At 27.3% G+C, this 18,275-nt stretch overlaps 1 long non-coding RNA gene across 1 annotated transcript in view; it reads left to right on the top strand.

Annotated features, from left to right (window-relative positions):
• LOC135959241 (uncharacterized) overlaps nucleotides 1-18,275 on the top strand; it is a 169,313-nt gene that overhangs the window by 107,906 nt on the left and 43,132 nt on the right. The gene's annotated exons all lie outside the window — the stretch shown is intronic.

The raw sequence follows: 18,275 nt of genomic DNA, 5'->3' as shown, positions 1-18,275 counted from the left end.
TTTTCCCAAAAAAATTTTTTTTCATAATTTTTTTTTTCACAAATACATTAAAAAAAATAATTTTTTTTTTGTTAAAAAAATTAAAACAAATATTTTTTAAAAAAATTAAAAATACTATTTTGAAAATATTTTTTTTTTAAATTTTGTTGTTTTTTTATCAAAAAAATTTTTTTATAATTTTTTTTTCACAAATAAATTAAAAAAATTAAATTTTTTTTTTTTTTTGTTAAAAAAATTAAAAAAAAAAATTTTTAAAAAAATTAAAAATAATTTTTTTTTACATTTTGTTCTCTAAAAAATTTTATTTTAAAGCAGTAATGCGTAGCCCATAGCACAATTGTGCAGAATCAAATCACACGTATTCTTATGCTCTTACATTTTAGTAGTCGTTGTCCACTCAACGAGACAACTAGGAATACGCATGCGCACTGGTTTATGACTTTTTCTTTATTCTTTTCGTTTTTTGTATTTGTGTGTTTGTAGGTGTACTGAATAAAATAAAGAATTGAATGTGTTGGTGAGAGAATTTTTTTTGCGCACCTCTGTTTTAAAGTATAATTTGGTGATGGGTATATAAGATTCGGCATAGCCGAATAAAGCTCTCTTACTTGTTATACATAAAAAGTTTTTTTTTTAAATTAAAAAAATTAATCAAAATTAAATTTTTCTACAGAAAAGTTTTTATAATCACCACCAAAAAGATGAGGGCTATATTGATTTTGTCATAACGTTTGTAACATATCGAAATGTCGTAGCTTCTTATAAAATTCTTAGACGATCTAGCTATGTCTGTCCGTCTACTGAAGGCACAGGGAAGAACTTAGTGAAATGAAATTTTCCAAATATTCTTTGTTGATCAGAAATGTTTGGTATTGAAAATGGATGAATTCGGTTAAATGGAACCAGAGTTATGGACCAAAAACGTTAATATTTTCTAATATTGTCACCTATCACCCATACAAATATCTTCCTGGGAAATGTCTCTATGATACATAAATATCTATAGAATCGTGGTATCCATACAAAATTTTGTATTGCAAATAGGCAATATCAGAAAAAAATCCGTGCCAGTCTTATATTGATGGTGGCTATATAAGATTCGGCATAGCCGAATACAGCATACTTACTTGTTTATGTTCCTTTTATATGCAATATTCTAATTTAGCACACACAAAAACTGCAATAAACAACTTTAAGTATAATGCTACGACTATTTACTAAACTTTTATGATCAAATTCATAAATAGAAATATTCTCTGCCAAGAAAATAAACATCATACTATTTATTATCCAGCATTGTATTACAACATGATGGAAGGATGAAGTTTAACTCCTTCCATCATAGTATTACATTTCACTTTGTACTTTTCAAAACTATTTTAAATTCCAAAGGAATGCAGGACAGAACAAAAAAACTATACAAAAATAAAATAGAATATTGCATTAAATTAAATCGTTGTATACAAAAAAATAAAACAGCAAGAGCAGCAACAATAGCATTAAGAAAACTTAAAATAATCAACAAAAAAATTTATTCATTTTACAATTCACTTCTTTTAAACGATTGTTAAAGAGAAATGAGCAAAAAACGAAAACTTAAATACAACAATAAGAAAACTTTTTCACGAAAATAGAGAATTGCTCAAACTTTATAGTCCCCTCTCTGACTCAGCTCTAACTGTTTGTAATTGCTGTGCACCCTTTAAGTATTATTTTATTTTTATTTTTCAGTATTTTTATTTTTTTGTTATTGTTATTAATATGCCAACAATATCAACTTGAGAAACTATACGCCACAGTTTGAGGAAGCTGAGTTGCACTAAAATGTTAAAAGTGTAGGTTGAAGAATACAACACGCAGCTTTTGAGAGTGTTGTAACTGCAGAAAGATTTTACGTTGAAGAGCTGTATGCTCAACTAATTCTTAAGTGCTACAAAAGGCATGCAACACTACACTACAAAACTCAACAAAATTCAACAAAACACAACAGAACACAACATACAAATGAATACAAACAGCACGAAAATAAATATCTAAACAAAAATCGTAAAAATAGTGCAAGAGTAACAACAACAAAAAAAAACATAAAAAATGCAGGGCATAAGGTTGTAGTGGGATTAAGTTATTAAGGCCTTGTTAAGAGTAGTCCAAAAAAATTGAAATAAATTTGAATCCTAATTTTTACCAGGGATGTATAAGCTTGTGTAGCTTTACTTAATAAATATGAAGAGATTTTGTAACCCATATTATATTGTAAATCCCGCATTTTTAAGTCATACACCAAATATTAAAAAGTATGAACTTTGAACGTGTATAAAAATCAAACTGAAGCGAATTTTGAAATTCTACAGAATTTTAAAATTCAGAAGATTAAGGGTTCAAAAATTAATTTTCTTTATCAAAATATTTCGTTTCATCCCAATATTTTTCAAAATTTTGTTCCTCATATAAAAACAACACTATGGACCGATTTATTGTCATTATCTTGCCGATGAATTTACTATGCCATGGTTATTTAATTACAAAATACTCCTAAAATGTTCCTAAGTATTGTCATTATAACCAAGGCCCTCCAATTCTAATTAATCCTTTACTTATATTTAGCCAACATCTTCGCCTGCTTCCACAGCACTGAAAGTAACGTTGAGGGAAAAAATATGACAACAATAGAACTGATAAGTTTACGAAGAGATATTGTATAATGGTTGAAAAATCTCTATTATTCTTAAACTTTTACAAAATAGCAAACATTTCAAGCAACAAAAAAAATAGCTAGTAAAAAACTTAAACTCTAGTGTCTGTGGCAACATCTTCTTCGCATTTCGAGTCCTGGCTTGGCTGTAATGCAGCTAAATAATAAATGATGGAGAAGAAAAAAGCTATTTTCCTTTTCTTTCTTTTTTAACTCTCATCAAATTTATACCATTCAACAAAACTTTCCCTTTTTTTCTTACGTACGTTCAATTCAGCATCACTATACTTTCCATTCATTCATTTCTTGCACTATTTTTCCCCATCCTTTTTCGCTATGATGGATATTGTAGTTGTTGTCGACACAACAATGAAGGAAAAAATGGAGAAGAAAAAAAAAACGCTCAACCATTTTGTTATATTGCTTGGAAGAAATACAAACAACAGCAACAACATTTCCACTACAACAGTAAAAAAAGTGAACAAAAAATTGTAAGAAAAAAAGTTTTTCATTAAACATAAAAAGGTTAATCCATGGGGAGGCAAAAAAAACAGTCATTGTTTAGATTTTAAGTTTAAATCTTTGTGCTACAGAAATGTAAAAGAACGAAGGTGCATGTGCCTGCGTTTTAAAGTAAGTGTGTAAGTTTTGCTTTATTATGTTGCGTGTGCATGAGTTTTGTAAAAAAAAAAATAAAATAAAATGAAATGTTGGCAGTAAGTGGTAGTCAGATAGATATGTTTCAAACACTAGTAATGTTTTCTGTAAAACATATTTCTTCTCTACAGAGATGAAATAGATTTAAAAGTAGCTATTGTTGTTGTTGGCATTGCTTTTGCTGGCCAGACTTTGAATGAGACAATTCTAAGATTGTCGTCACTTATCTGATGATAATGAAATAACTGAGACTGAAATAAAAGTACTTGTAACAAACTGAACAAAGGTGTCAACTTGTAAAGAAAATTAAAATGATAAAATCTTTTTTTTCTGTAATCCTCTTTTGTTGCAAGACACCTGAGGATTTTTTTTATTTCAATGTTGAGTTAAACAGAATTTACTGATAAAGTGGGGTTATTGGGTCGTATGAGTGTTATTTAATTTAGCCTTAAAGTAGGCTTTATAATGTTATGCTTATTTTTTGTATTAGAAACAGTATTGCAGTTTCAAATGATATTGCCATATCATTTTAAATACTGACATTTGAAATAATCAGGAAAATGATGTTTTAAGTCAGAAAAGATGATTTCATATAGGAATTACTCGATTTATATTATAAATATAATAAATATATTACTGGTTATTTTGTCGAACGTTTATTCCTTATTAATATTATTAAATAAATTTAAAAAAAAACAAAAAAGTAATAATACTAAAGAATACAACTCTGAAAAAGCTCGTAAACTTCGTCTAACTGAATCAAAGTAGAAACAGAAATATGATTAAAGAAAGCTTTGATATAAGTCCTTTATTCTATTTCTGTAAAACTGGTGAGTTAAATAGATGATGTTTACAAGCGATACTTACATCGACACAAAAGAGTGCTGATGAGGGGGTGGTGGCTAACCCCGAAAATGCATTCCATTCTGCCGTATGTCAAATATAACTTTTCAGAATTTCTAAAGAAAACAATTTAATGAACTTGAGCCTAAATAATTAATAATATTAATAATAAATATAAATGTTTTAATATGTAGCGATTAATTGACTTTAGTACACATTTGGATCTAAAAGTAAATTTGATAAAAATGTAAGCTACGATAATTTCACGCAAAGGGGACGATATATCGTTTAGTGTGCAAATGAGTTAAGTCAAATTTCACAAATTTTACAGACGAAAACGTTCTAACATTTGGTATGATTTCTAATAATAAATTATCACAGTTTAGAATAAGTGCTTTGGCGACTTATAAAACTTATCTTTGGGACTTAGTTCATTTTCTGTTACTTATTTTGTTTTTTTTTAGTGAACTTACCTCATTTTCCTATAATATTTATTTTGTTTTTTTTCGCATCTATTTTTAATCAAACGGTGTATTACTAATTTTAACGCTATGAATTACAATTTAAATTTTCATAAAAGGTGGACTTAACACGTTTGACCACTAAGCCCATGATATGAATTTATTACATTTACCACACTACAGAAATAAGTTGTTTTAATTTAAACACTTAATTTGGTTTAACAACACTTTGCCAACATCTTTAATATATTGATTTATATTCAACTTTATTTGATAATTTATAACTAAAGCAATCAAAAACACTTTTTTATTAAGGGACTTTTTCGACAATTTATGTATGTTCCTGTAGGTGAATGTGTGTTTCAACTCCAAGCTACTAGACGTTTTCACAAACCAATTTAGTAGAATCAGTCGTGCAGAAAAATACTTCTTTTTATATTATTTTCTATACAATCACTTCCTTTATACACACATTATTATTATTTCATTGCCATTTACACAATGCACAGCTGGTCACTCAATTCTAATAGGTAAATTTTTCGTTATCTGTCTAAAAGTATGCTATAATTTATTTTATATAGTTTTCTTTATTGTATTTTACACAGGCTGCATAAAAAGAAAAGAACAAAATTTATGGAAACACCCTGTGTAATGGAAATAATTTTTAGTTTTTGTAGGAAAATGTATAATAAAAATATATAGATATAAATTAACTATCAATTTCGTTTTATGTATCTATGTATATGTAGTTATATATTTTTATAAAAGTTTTCATTATTCTTTTAGAATCACATCAATTTTACAATTTGACAAATTTTCAATTGAGGGTCGGCCATTTTTGTTGTAAAAGAATTTATTGTATGACAGTGTAAGTGAGTAAGTGCAAATGAATGTGCAGAAAGAGAGTCAAATAATAAAATAATATTTTTTTTCTTTAATAAAATTGCCAAATATAAATTTATGAAAGGCATTTAAAAAAATTGGCGTAAGATTTTTACTTAGAATGAATACTTACATAGTACTTGTATAAACGCTTGTAGGCTGACCAGGAGGCTCTATGGCATGCAGTTTGTTTTCTATTGTTAAAACAACTTCCGGTTTGTGTCTGTAAGTGCAAGTGTAGTGGAAATTTAACAAAACCAAGCACAAAATACATACAAATATATATTTTGTATTTTATTTGTTTGTTACATATTTTGCCTGTAAATTGTTTATTATACATACATATATGAGTCAACTCCAAAAATATTAGAGAATCGTTGGAACTGTATTCAGATAGCTTGTATTTAGAAATTTAAAAAATCCGTGACACATATCGGTAGACTTTCAAAAAACCTGTGAATCCGAAATTTTGGGTCACTATTCGTTCACCCCTTTAAGTTATGGTCATTTGAAAGTTGTACATTTAGAAATAAAACCGTTAGTTGAACGATCTCACGTTTAAATTTATATTTGTCTTGATAAAGATGCCTACAAATTTCTTAATCCTTTATTTTATAGTTACATTTAAAATTGCAAGTGATATTTTTGTTGGGTTGTTCATGAATATTTATTTTAAATTCTTTGCAAACTTTAGTTTTATTTACTGTAAAATGTTGAGCAAAAAAAAAAACAACAATATATATACTGAAAACTTAGTGCTTTTCATAACTATAGTTTTTCTTTTATATAAATATCTATTTTCATCCTGTATTGATATCCTGTTAGCACTAATAAATTTTACGTATTTGACAATACAATACAACCAATACCATGAGAGTTTTTCCTATTTTTTTATATGTATAAAGGAAACACACATACCCTTGCATATGTGTGAATAAACACACAAACGAATAATTTTGTAAAATTGAGTAGCGTGTGTGTTCAGTGAAAAGTATCATTATTTCCAGTCTCTTGGTGCAACCATTACAACACTACAGCCAACTACTATTCGCACAAGTTCGTTGCATTTATGGTTTATATTTTACCCTTTTTGCCTTTCCAATTGTTTTGTGGTTCAGAGTCTGTCTGTTTTATATTATTTCATCTCTGATATATTTTTATATGTTTTTTCCTACAGTACAATTCGTCCATAAAGCAAAAGAAGTAACAAAAAACAAAATATCACTGAAACAATTGTGGTTGTGAGCTTCAGTTTTGTGTATTTTTTTTCTTCTTTTTGTTTGGTTGGGTTCTGGTTCATTGATGGGTAAGTGTTCCATATAGAGTAAATTTATGATAGAAGATTTTGATTTAAAGCATGACCATTTTATACTCACTCAGTCGCTTTTTGTATGTGTGATGTGTTTGTTAGTTCACAGTTTAAATTGCCACAAAAGTTTCAATACTCATAGATCATTGTTTTCCAATGACTGCTTCAGTTTTTGTTTACACTAGGAAAAGTGTGTAATAAATAAAAATAAAAACATACTACATGTTTTTTTTTGTTTTGAATTTTTAAAAGGGATATACATAAATAGTTTAAAAGTATTTTTTTGGACGTTTTATTTTTGTTTTAATTTTATGTAAAATTATTTTAAGTGCAGGCTGTTTTGTATGGTTACAAATTGGAGTTTTAATACTGAATTTTAATAGAGGATTTTTAGCAAACATGCCCAATTTAAATTTTTAATGCAAAAATTTACATTCGAAATTTGGTTCGAATGTTCGAAATAGCTAGCAAGTAGAAAAATTAAGTAGACATTTTTCCAAAATTCGATTAAGTGAAACTTTTTTATGACAATCATTTTAAATCAATTTCGAAATTAGGTTCGTATTGCGAAAATAACAGAATTTTATAAAATCAACTACACAGAAAAAAGTTTCAACATAAATATTATGATTCGAATTCATTGATTTCAATTCATAACATTTATAAATAATTTCTTAAATAGTATAATTTTTTTAATATTTAATGTTTTGAAATAAAATCTAGAAGGCTTGAAAAATATAATTTCGATTTCATTTTTATTTTTATGTTGTTCAAAAATGTTTGAAATTTTTCATGGAAAATTTTTAGTTTTTTTATGATTTTCGGCACAAAATGACATAAAAAGCGCGAAAATGATTAAATTGATTTAAGAGGATGAAATGCTTTTATATTTATGAATGTTTTATTATGTTTAATGATAATTTTTAAGTTTCAGATATTCTCCTTTTTATCTTAAAATATTGGCCAATATATTGCTATTATGCAAATATTCTTGCACTAATTCATTATATAATACAATTATAATGCAATTTATTAAAAAAATTAAGTAAAAAAAGCAAAAATTTCTGTCATGTAAAATTTTATAATATTTATGAACATGTTCTTATTTTGAATGAAATAAGTTTGGGAAAAAAAGTCAAGTTCGATTAATAATATTTATTACAAAATTCATTCCAATTATGAATTTTTTTTTCTGTGTAGAAATTCTTAAAGAACTCATTAAAACAAGATTGAACGCAAAAAATTATATTTAAGTTATTTTTAAGCAAAAAATAACATTCGAAAGTGGTAAACTTAACTAGGAATGCTTGCAAAAGAGAATGGACGAAATTTTTAATAAAAATTTATAATTTTAAATGCTTCAAATATATTTCGAAATTAATTTATAATTTTATAAATTAACAGAAATTTATAAAATTTACTTAAAACAAGTAAGAAGCTATATTCGGCTGTGCCGAATCTTATATACCATTCACCAAATTATACTTCAAAATAAAAATTTTAAATATTTTTAGGTAAACAAATTTTTTTCCAAAGTGGTTTTTTTCATTTTTTTAAATCTTAAAATTTTTTGTTTTTTAAATTTTTTTTATATTTACTAAAAAAAACTTTTGGTGAAAAAAAAATCGGGTTAAAAAGTATTTTTTCCGATTTTGACCCATTGTAGGTCAAACTTACTATGATCTAATATACGTAGTTGCAAAGGCCTTTGAAATATCTATCACTAGATATCCATATTGTCTATATTAATAACTTAGTAATCCAGATATAGTAGGTCAAAAATCGGGGTTGTCCTGGTTTTTCCTTACATCTCAGTCATTTGTGGACCGATTTTCTTCTCACGAAGGTGTAGGGTATAATTATAGAAAACTTATAGAAATTAGACTGGACTGTGTAAAATAAAATATTGAATATAAGTTCGAAATCCTGTACATTAAATGGTTCAATTAAATTTCGTATTTATGTTCGAATTTTCGAAATTCACAAAATATTGTAAAAGAAAGTGATAAAATTAACTAGAATTGCTTACAAAAATTAGTAAAATATTATTGCATATTCCTATTTACACTTTTTTTTTGAAATATTATTTGTAAAATTTATTTTTTTCAGTAAATTATCAAAAAAATTTATCTATAATAGTTATATTTGTCCCAGATTTTTACAATAATAGATTGTGTAAAGCATGTTGAATTGAGTATGATGATCGAAACAAATGACAACGATTCCGATGAATGAGTTACGGAATCAGTATTACTGACAACAAAAGTGAAGGGCTTGAATTAGGCTGCAAATTGTAAAGTATTTTTTTTTAAAAACTATCCAAATATTGAAAGAGCCCTCGCATATTGTTTAAGGACTTAAACAATAAATCAACACAAATTATATTTCCAAATCTCTACGAACTGATGTTATTTCCAATTTATCAACTATCGAACCAAAAACGCATGAAACGATTTTTTTATGATTAGTAATGGAAGGAGTGATGAAGAATTGATTGGAAGTTTTGACTGATACATACGACAGATAATAGAAATATATTTCTAATTGGTTTTAATGAACTGGCATGTTATTTATGAGTCCATTTATTTTCTTTTATTAAATGCTTTAACTAAAATGTATTTACTTTACTCTAAAATAAATGAACTTTCTAAACAAAAGTTTAAATTTATTTGTATTTGAGTATTTTTTCGATTTACACGATTTCTCATACAAAAGTTTTTCATTTCGATTTACACGATTTTTTCAGGAACTGGACCAAAATATTGAAATTAACTGAAATGCTCAGAAAACTAATTTAAATAAGATTGGAGAGTTTTTATTGGGAATTTGTTATTTTAAATTTTAAAATTTAAAAGCTTTAATCAAAATTCGAATTTTCGAAATTTACCATATATTGTGAATTTCGAAAGAAAATGGTAAAATTAACTAGAATTGCTTACAAAACATACTCAAATATGATTTCAGAGTTTTTCTATAACTAGTTTTTTATTTTTACTGATTTTAAATCAATATCGAAATTAAGTTCGAATTAAAAATTCTTATAAAACTTTCTGAAATAATACTGGAACGTTTTTTACGATGATTTTGTTGTTTTCCAACTTTAATTAAATTTTAAAATAAAGCGAATTTTCGAAATTGCTAGAAATGTATTACCTTGTTAATGAAATGTTCGCAAATGTTCAAATAGTTCCCTATTTATTTCGATTTGGCCCCACTGTGTAATGTACTTATAGCAATACAATTTTCTGGCAATACAAAGTTGAAGGAAGTCAACATATCCGGCATGTGCACACTCATCAATATACTTCTCACCAAAATACAAACCACTTAAAATAACTATAGTTTACGTTTTTATCCACAGCTTGTTACAATATACAAATGTATATAAATACAAATGCCAGAGTGTGCATAAACATACTCGTGCAAAAAATAAAAATAAATGTAAAATAACAATTGGTTTACATTATCTCAGGCTTAAAATGTATTATTTAAAGTGTTAACAAAACAACTGCACTTTGGCTACAATTCAACGCCTTTTTTTGGGGAGTGCTGTATGTGTATGTGTGTTTGCTATGCCTAGGAGAGAAAGAGAGTTTATTTCCTTTTCAGCCGATAACTTTACTTAAGGACTTTTTTGGTTTGTATTGCTGTTGTAGTTGCTTGACTGTTTCTTATTTAGCTCTTTTTTTACAATGTTGTTGTTGTTGCTATTGTAGGATAGTAAATTTTGGAGTTGTATTTGCAAAAGTTCTTTTAGTTCTTATAACAACAAGGAAGTAAGCTACGTAAAGCCAAAAGTTGGTCCATATTCTTATTTTCTTTTTGTTTCTTTGGTGGAGATTTTGTCTTGCGAAGTTTCCTTCATCTTTAGCCATGTCGTAGTTGTAGTAGTAGTTGGTGCATGTGTGCAGTTGTTGTTAACTTCCGTTTTATGGCTTATTTTGTACGAGTTAAGTTGGATTTTTACAGCCACTTCTTGTCTCTCAAAACTATAATGGCAGTTGTAATTGTGCAAGTATTTTCTTATATGTGTGTGCGTACTAGTATTTGTTGTTTTTGCTTAGTGATTCAAGCTTTTATTTATATTTATTTTCTTTTTTTTTTTGTTATTGCATTTTTTACTTTTTGCCCTTCGTTGGTGTTGGTTATTGCGGTTTTTTTTACAATTTCCTTATTGTTATTATTTTTGGCTAAAAAGCCAATGCTTTTTCTTTAACAGCAAATATTTATTATTGTTAGCTGAAGCAAAAATGGCGGAAGAATAAAATCTTCTTTTCTCGTTTTTATTTTATTTATTCATGTCTAAATGTCATTGTTGAAATATTTGCATTACTCTCGTTAGTTTCTATCTTTAGGAGTGTGTGTGAGGGAATTCAAGATGGAGTTGGGGGGCCTGCAACAAGATGCTGTAGTATCTGTTTTTTATGTATTTTTTTTCCATTTTGCAACATCTGCTCACGGTGCATTTATTATTTGCTATTATTGCATTCTTATCATTTCTTTCCTGCTTAAATGTTTTTGGTGTACATTTTCAACATTCTTACAAAAAAATAAAATAAAAAATACAAACGAAAAAAAGGTGTTTAGTTTTTCTCAAAGAAATTGCTGAAAACAGTGTAATTTATGCAAAATGGTTTTATTGTTGAAACAAAATACCAGTATAGTTGTACAGAAACAAAAAAAGGAAATAAATAAATTGCACAAATTTTATATTAAAAATTTGTTAGATAAAGAAATATGTTCTTGTTTAAACAAAAGTGTTATGCAACAAAGCAGATTAAGGATTTAGCAAAATATGTTTTAGCAGTGTTTAAATTGTTAGCAAATGTCCAATATTTAAAGCTTAAAATTTAAATAATATAAACTTATTAAAGTAGAATAAACAAAGTTTAATTTAAAAAATAGAATGAAGAATAAACTTAATTTTCTGCTTTACTGATGGTAATTATTTTCGGATTTAAAATGCCCGGATATCGAAATAATTTTTAAAATTTAAACAAATTATTGAATTTTAAATAAATAATAGAAAAAAATATTTTGAAAAACGAATTTTTAGTATAATTTTAAAAACGCGTTTTTTTCAAATTTTTAAATTTATTCTAAGTATTTGTCATTGTCAGCTATAATCTTTTCCCATCTATCTGGCAACATATGGATTCCAAACCAAATGAACTTCTCATCTTTTAAGGCCAAGAACGAATTAAGCCAATTTCGGATACTCTGTTGTGAAGAGAAGCGTTTCCCAAAGCGAGCGTTGTACGTAAACCGAAACAAATAGTAATAGGACGGGGCTAGGTCTGGATTATAAAGCGGTTGAGACAAAACTACGCAACCACTTCATTCGAAATAGTTTTAATAGGTATTGCAACACGTGGCCCAGTGTTTAGGTTCCCTGTGTGGTCTGGTCAGATTTCAGCAGGATCCTTTGGTTCCAGAGCATTACCTGGATATTTGGCATTGTTGTCGATTCGGTTGGTTTGCCGGGTCAAAAATCAACACTTCGGAACCGCACAAGCCATATCTCGCACGTTGAAACCGATGAAACACATTCAGCATAAGCTTCGGTGTGCTTCAGCGGCACATTTTTCAAATTAAAGAAGTAAAGCAAAACTTCCCGCATATGACGCTTTGTTGCCAAGTTATTAAAATCAAAATGACATATAATGTATACGGCATTTGTTTATCATTAAATGAAAAAAATTTCACATCTAATTTTTAACTTTTTTTAGATATTAAAATAAACATATCATTTAGTATTAATCTGACTTTTAATTGTTATCCGAATGATCCAGAGCATCAACACGGGAGCTGATTTTCTATAAATAGTCAAATTTTCAATAGCATTTTATTAAAATAAATTTTATTATTACAAAATTATTTTTTTATTAATCACCAAAACTAAAGAATTTGTTTGAGTTTCAAAAATTATTATTTCAAATCAAAAAAAAATCAATATTTTTAAAGCTTAACTTCCTTTTCCTTTACATACATGTATTTCAAGTTTTATAGTCATATTATTCTGTAGCCTTTTCTTAATAATAAGTAAATTATTTCCTATATACCCCTTTGAATATGTTGCTACAGAAACACATAACTTAAGTTAAATTGTATGACTAAGTATAAATATTATTAAAAAATTATTTTATATACAGCCATTCAAAAAATCGAAATATAAACTACGCTGTTCTTTTTCTTAATAATTTAATGCAATAATCACATAAAACATTTCTTTTTTCACATACTTCCTTTAATAAATTTTTCTCTCATCTTTTGCGAAATCTTTACGTAAGAAGTCACAATTATACATTTGTATATTTTTTAATAATAATTTACCTAAAGTACTTGTATTTATAATAGCATTAAGCATTTCACATCAACTTAAGTAGTAATTTCTTGTGGTTTTACTTAATTAAAAATTCCACTTAAAACTGGCGCTCACATACAACACACATGTATGAATACTTTTTTATTTTAATATCAAAAAAGAAACTTTTCTTTACAAATTAAATTCAAAAGTATGAAAAAAAAAACACACACAGTTATAACTTGATGAAAATGTATTTCATTATGATGACATTTTCCCCATTTCAATTGAAAAATTAACAGCTAAGAAAAAGTAAAGAAATATATTAAGAAATAAAAGAAAAGACGCACAACAACCGCTTATTTGTTTCAATTTTATTTTGTATTTATTTCATCTTCATACACCTAAGCCGGTATTATGGGGTGAGGAAAAGGGACATATCTTAAAGTTGTTTAACTAAAGAGTTTGTTTTCAAATAATTTTGTAAGAATCTTGTGTTTTGAATAAAGTATTTCTCCATACCAATACCAGTAAACACATAAATATGATGAATTTTCTTAACGTTTTCCGGTTTTGTTTTATTTTCATTTCCGTTTTTTCTTACTCATTTTATTTAATCAAACTCTTGAATGAAATGCTGATTATATTTTTACATGCATTTATGCAAATGTACAACCTTTTTAATATTCATATTTATTATACAACACTCACACGTTAACAGCATATACATATGTATATGTGAAAAATTAAAAATTTTGGAAAATCGTTGAAACTGAATTCAGATGGCTTTCATACAACTACCACGATGTATAAATATTATTAAAATTAATGTCAAATGAAAACTCTCATTTAGATTGATTCCATTGAAATATCGAGACCTTAGCGCCAAATTATCGTAAGCGACATTTTTAAAATTTTTGTTTTATTGCAGAAATTAAAATTGTATGGACCGACTGATGTTTTAGCGTTCTCAGAATATCAAAATTGTTAATAACATCAAAAATATAGGGGGTAAGATTTTATCGTAAGTCAATGTTTATATTTCACAGTAAACTAATTTTATCGTAAGCGACACACAGTGGTATAGAAAAAAAAGAGGGAAATAAATCTGTAACTTCTAAATGTTTAGATTAGTTTGAATGAAATTTCACATGCGCAAAGAAGAAGTGTTGTCGAGTTTAAGTTTTGAACGTGGAGCTCATGGGCCCACCAAGGGCACGACCAAGGGCCCTCAAAGTAGGACACCTCGGGTATGTTATATTTTGAAAACGATATTATTTCTTGGTTTGAGTTCCGATTTCAAAAAAATTATACATATAGAATCTTCTATCACTACAAAAAACCTCGTTGTAGCTATCAATTATCTATTATAGCTTAGGAGATATTCGTATTTGAAAATTAAATGTTCAACATTTTTACCCACCCTACTCCAGTTTTTTGTTAACAGCGTATCCAAATATTTCCCGATTTTCTCCAGTTTTCCTTTATTGGACTAAGAACACATGTATGTGTCAAATGGAAACAGAATTGTTTAAAAGTAATGACTAAGTCCAAAGTTGTATGCATTTGAATTTAAAAAATTTTAAAAAGGCGATTTTTTGCTAATTTTTTGGGAAAAAAATAACTTTTTTTCTTTTTGAGTTATAGCAAAAAATTTCTAAGAGGATTTATAAGGAACTTCTACTTTCTGAAAGCTAAGTTCTCATAAAATATTTTAAAAGAAAACTAATTTTAAAATTGTTGTTACCGAGGGGACCAGGTCCTTTCAAAAAACACCTATTTTTTATGTAAAATAAAGTTTTATGACAAAAATTCTCAAATCTCGTATCCGATATCAAAATATAATAACCGCTTATAGGTGGCTCAATATGTTTCTAATTATTTTGTAAAGAGTCCCGATAACCCCGGCCCTGGTATGGATATTATAGCCAAAAAACTAAAAATTTTAATTTTTTGAATTTTTGGAATTTTTCGACACTTTTGTGGGAATTGCGGGATTACTGATTTAACTAATTTAATTTCAATTCGAAAAATTTTTATCATGCATAAATTCAATAAAAAACATTTTTTGTCATATTTTTCTATAAAGTATTCCATGAATTTTTAATTGTTAAAAGTTATAAATGTTTTTGAAAAATAGATAAATAGCTTGAACGAAATTATATTATATCGCATCATAACATTTTTAATTCTACGTATAAATTTCAAAATAATCAAAAAAAAACCTTCTCCTGTAAAATTTGTGTTTTGTCGCTTACGATAATTTGGCGCTAAGGGCTCGATATGTTAATACTTTTGAAAGTATTGTATGACTTAAAACTACGCGATTTACGAAAGCTTATGTTTAATGTGATCCATTGGTTTTGTCGTTTGAGAGATGGTTTGTTTGGTTCAGAAGAGGTGATTTTGACAAAAATCGCCTAGGCTAGTCAAACAAGTTTGAAGACCAATAATTGGAGGCATTACTCCATAAAGATTATTGTCAAACTCAACAAAAGCATGCAAATTAATTGGGAGCAACTCAAGCAGCAATTTCGAAACATTTGCGAGCACCAGGATTCATCCAAAAAAAGCAAGGAAATTGGTTACCATATGAATTGAAGCCGAGAGACCATGAGAGACGATTTTATATGTCGCAATTTTTGAAAACTAGAAAATCATTTTTGCACCGAATCATTACTTGCGATGAAAAATGTACCCATTACGATAACCCAAAGTGTAAGAGGTCGTACGTGAAGTTTGGCCAACCAGCCAAATCGATGCCAATATTAACTAACATTTTCAAAAATTAAATAAAATTTGCAGAAAAGCATCAACAATTAACCAAAAAAAAATTTTGGAATACTACCGTACCACCGCTAAAACATGAAATGTATTTGACAAAATGAAAAGTATTAATACACAGTCTTGTAGTCTCTAAATAGCTTTAATATGTAATAAATATTTTGACATATGGGCTTTATTTTTAGGATTTTTTTTTTATATTTTAGCAAATCAACAGAATTTTTTCACACAATGTAAAAAAATATTGTTTTAGCATGCTTAAGTATCGAAATATACAACAAAGTAGTATTCGTGGAACAAATTTCGTGTCATACAAAAATTTATTTGAAAAATATTTTTAGTCAAATTCTGTGAAAGTTTTGATTTTTCTCATATGTACATGTAAAGTATATACATATGTATAAGTACATGTACTTGTATTTGTATTGCGGTTGAGTGTGTGTATATATGTATACCGTCTTGCACTTCATATATAAAAATAAAGGCTACAAATAATTACACATTTATTATTAAGAACGAGGAAAGTCGAGGAGTTAAAAGCAACAGCAATAATAAGAATAATATGTATGGGATGGATACATGCATATATTATGTTAATGTTTCTTTTTAGTCCTTTTTATTTTCGTATGCGTGTGTGTGTATGTGAAAATTCCTGTTAAAATTGCTCCTTTTTTCCTGATTTTAACTTTTTGTCGTCTATTTTGTGTTGTACATAAACGTACAGCCATGTCGTTGGCGTTATGTTAAAGCTATTTAATAATTTTCTTAAGCCTGGTCTTACCAAACATACTTATTCATGTACGAATACATACATATATTTAAACGAAACCGGAAAGTAGCAAATTTGTTATCGTCTTGTTTTCTTTCCTTTTTTTATTTATTTAATGTCATATTCTTGTTGTTCTCTTGGTTTTGCTGTTCATATTTTCTTCTTGAATTTATGTTGATGTTTATGTGTTTACTTACACACATTATCATTTGCATATGTAGGGGAGCTGTTTGAAAAGTTTTTCAAAAAAAATTTGTTATGATAATTATAACAGTGATAGTAATTCGTATATTTTTGGGCTACATGATCATTATGGCACTGAAATCGTATATAAAACAACTTTCACATGATACCATTATTTCATATGTTTCATTTGAGAGAAATATGAAAAAAGTCCTAAATCTTAAAAATAATTAATTGCTATTTTTAAATGGGAACATTGTAGGGCCACCCTAATGTACAGATGTGAGTGAGCTATATATCTCAGCAGTTCTAATAGTGTTAATTTATCCCTTTTAGATAGTTATTTTCACATATATCTAGACTGATTCCAATTTATATATTTATGCACACAGAAAACAGATTGGTTGAAAATCGGTTGTAATTATTAAAATTTAATTACGTTAAACTACATTATATTCTAATCATTAAATAACTGTATATTTAATCGTTTTTTTAATATTTAGAACTGAAATACAGTTATTGTTGTGGAATTGTTGTTGCAATAACTGTAAAATTGGTTGGTTTGTGTCACTACTAATATAATTTTGGTTAATTTGGAAATGACAACCAACACTATTGGGGTTTGTAATCGATAAATTCGGTTATTATATAAAAAATACCAATTCGGTGTTCTAAACCGACGGAAAATAATGAAACGGTACATGTTATTGACAGTTGTAAAGAAAAAATAATTAAAATAAATTTAAAAACTAAAATTAATAATCTGTGAATAAATTTTGGATAACAAAAATTAAATTATACGGAAGTGTAAGTAATTAACTCCAATTTATTTCCTCAAATATATGTATGTTTCATTAAGGAGCCTTTAATTTTTTTTAGGAGTTTAAAGAAGAAAAAATCATGAGTGGAACCACCGAAATAGACCGAAAAGCTAATTCTCAACTAGCCACAAAACAATATTTTCCCATTATAAAATCTATTCAGTGAAAAAATAATGTACAAAGCTTAAAAGTCTTCTATTGCAGTTCAGTGGTTGTCACTTATTGAAGTGATAGTGTTCAAAACACGCTAATAGCTTTAACATTGCCCAAATGCTGAGGCCAACGATACGATCAACCAACATCCGTAGAAGTACATTTAAGTTGACTCTCTCAACAGAAACCAATTTGACTAGAGGCACATGAATAATACTACTCTGGATAGTTGCTGGATGCGAGCATAATTCAGTGGCTGTAGGAAAAATATAAAAGAAGGAAGAACAAATGAACGGTTTATGACATGGATTCTTTGTAATGCAATGAGAAGTCAATATAGATTACATAACACATCCAAAGTAATCTAGCGTAGAATCAATTGAAACCTTTTTTTACATTTTACTTGATTCTATTGCA

Source organism: Calliphora vicina, chromosome 4, assembly GCF_958450345.1.
Source record: "Calliphora vicina chromosome 4, idCalVici1.1, whole genome shotgun sequence".
Taxonomy (NCBI): Eukaryota; Metazoa; Arthropoda; class Insecta; order Diptera; family Calliphoridae; genus Calliphora; species Calliphora vicina.
The sequence above is the reverse complement of the archived record's forward strand: the minus strand, read 5'-3'. Positions and strand labels throughout refer to the sequence as shown.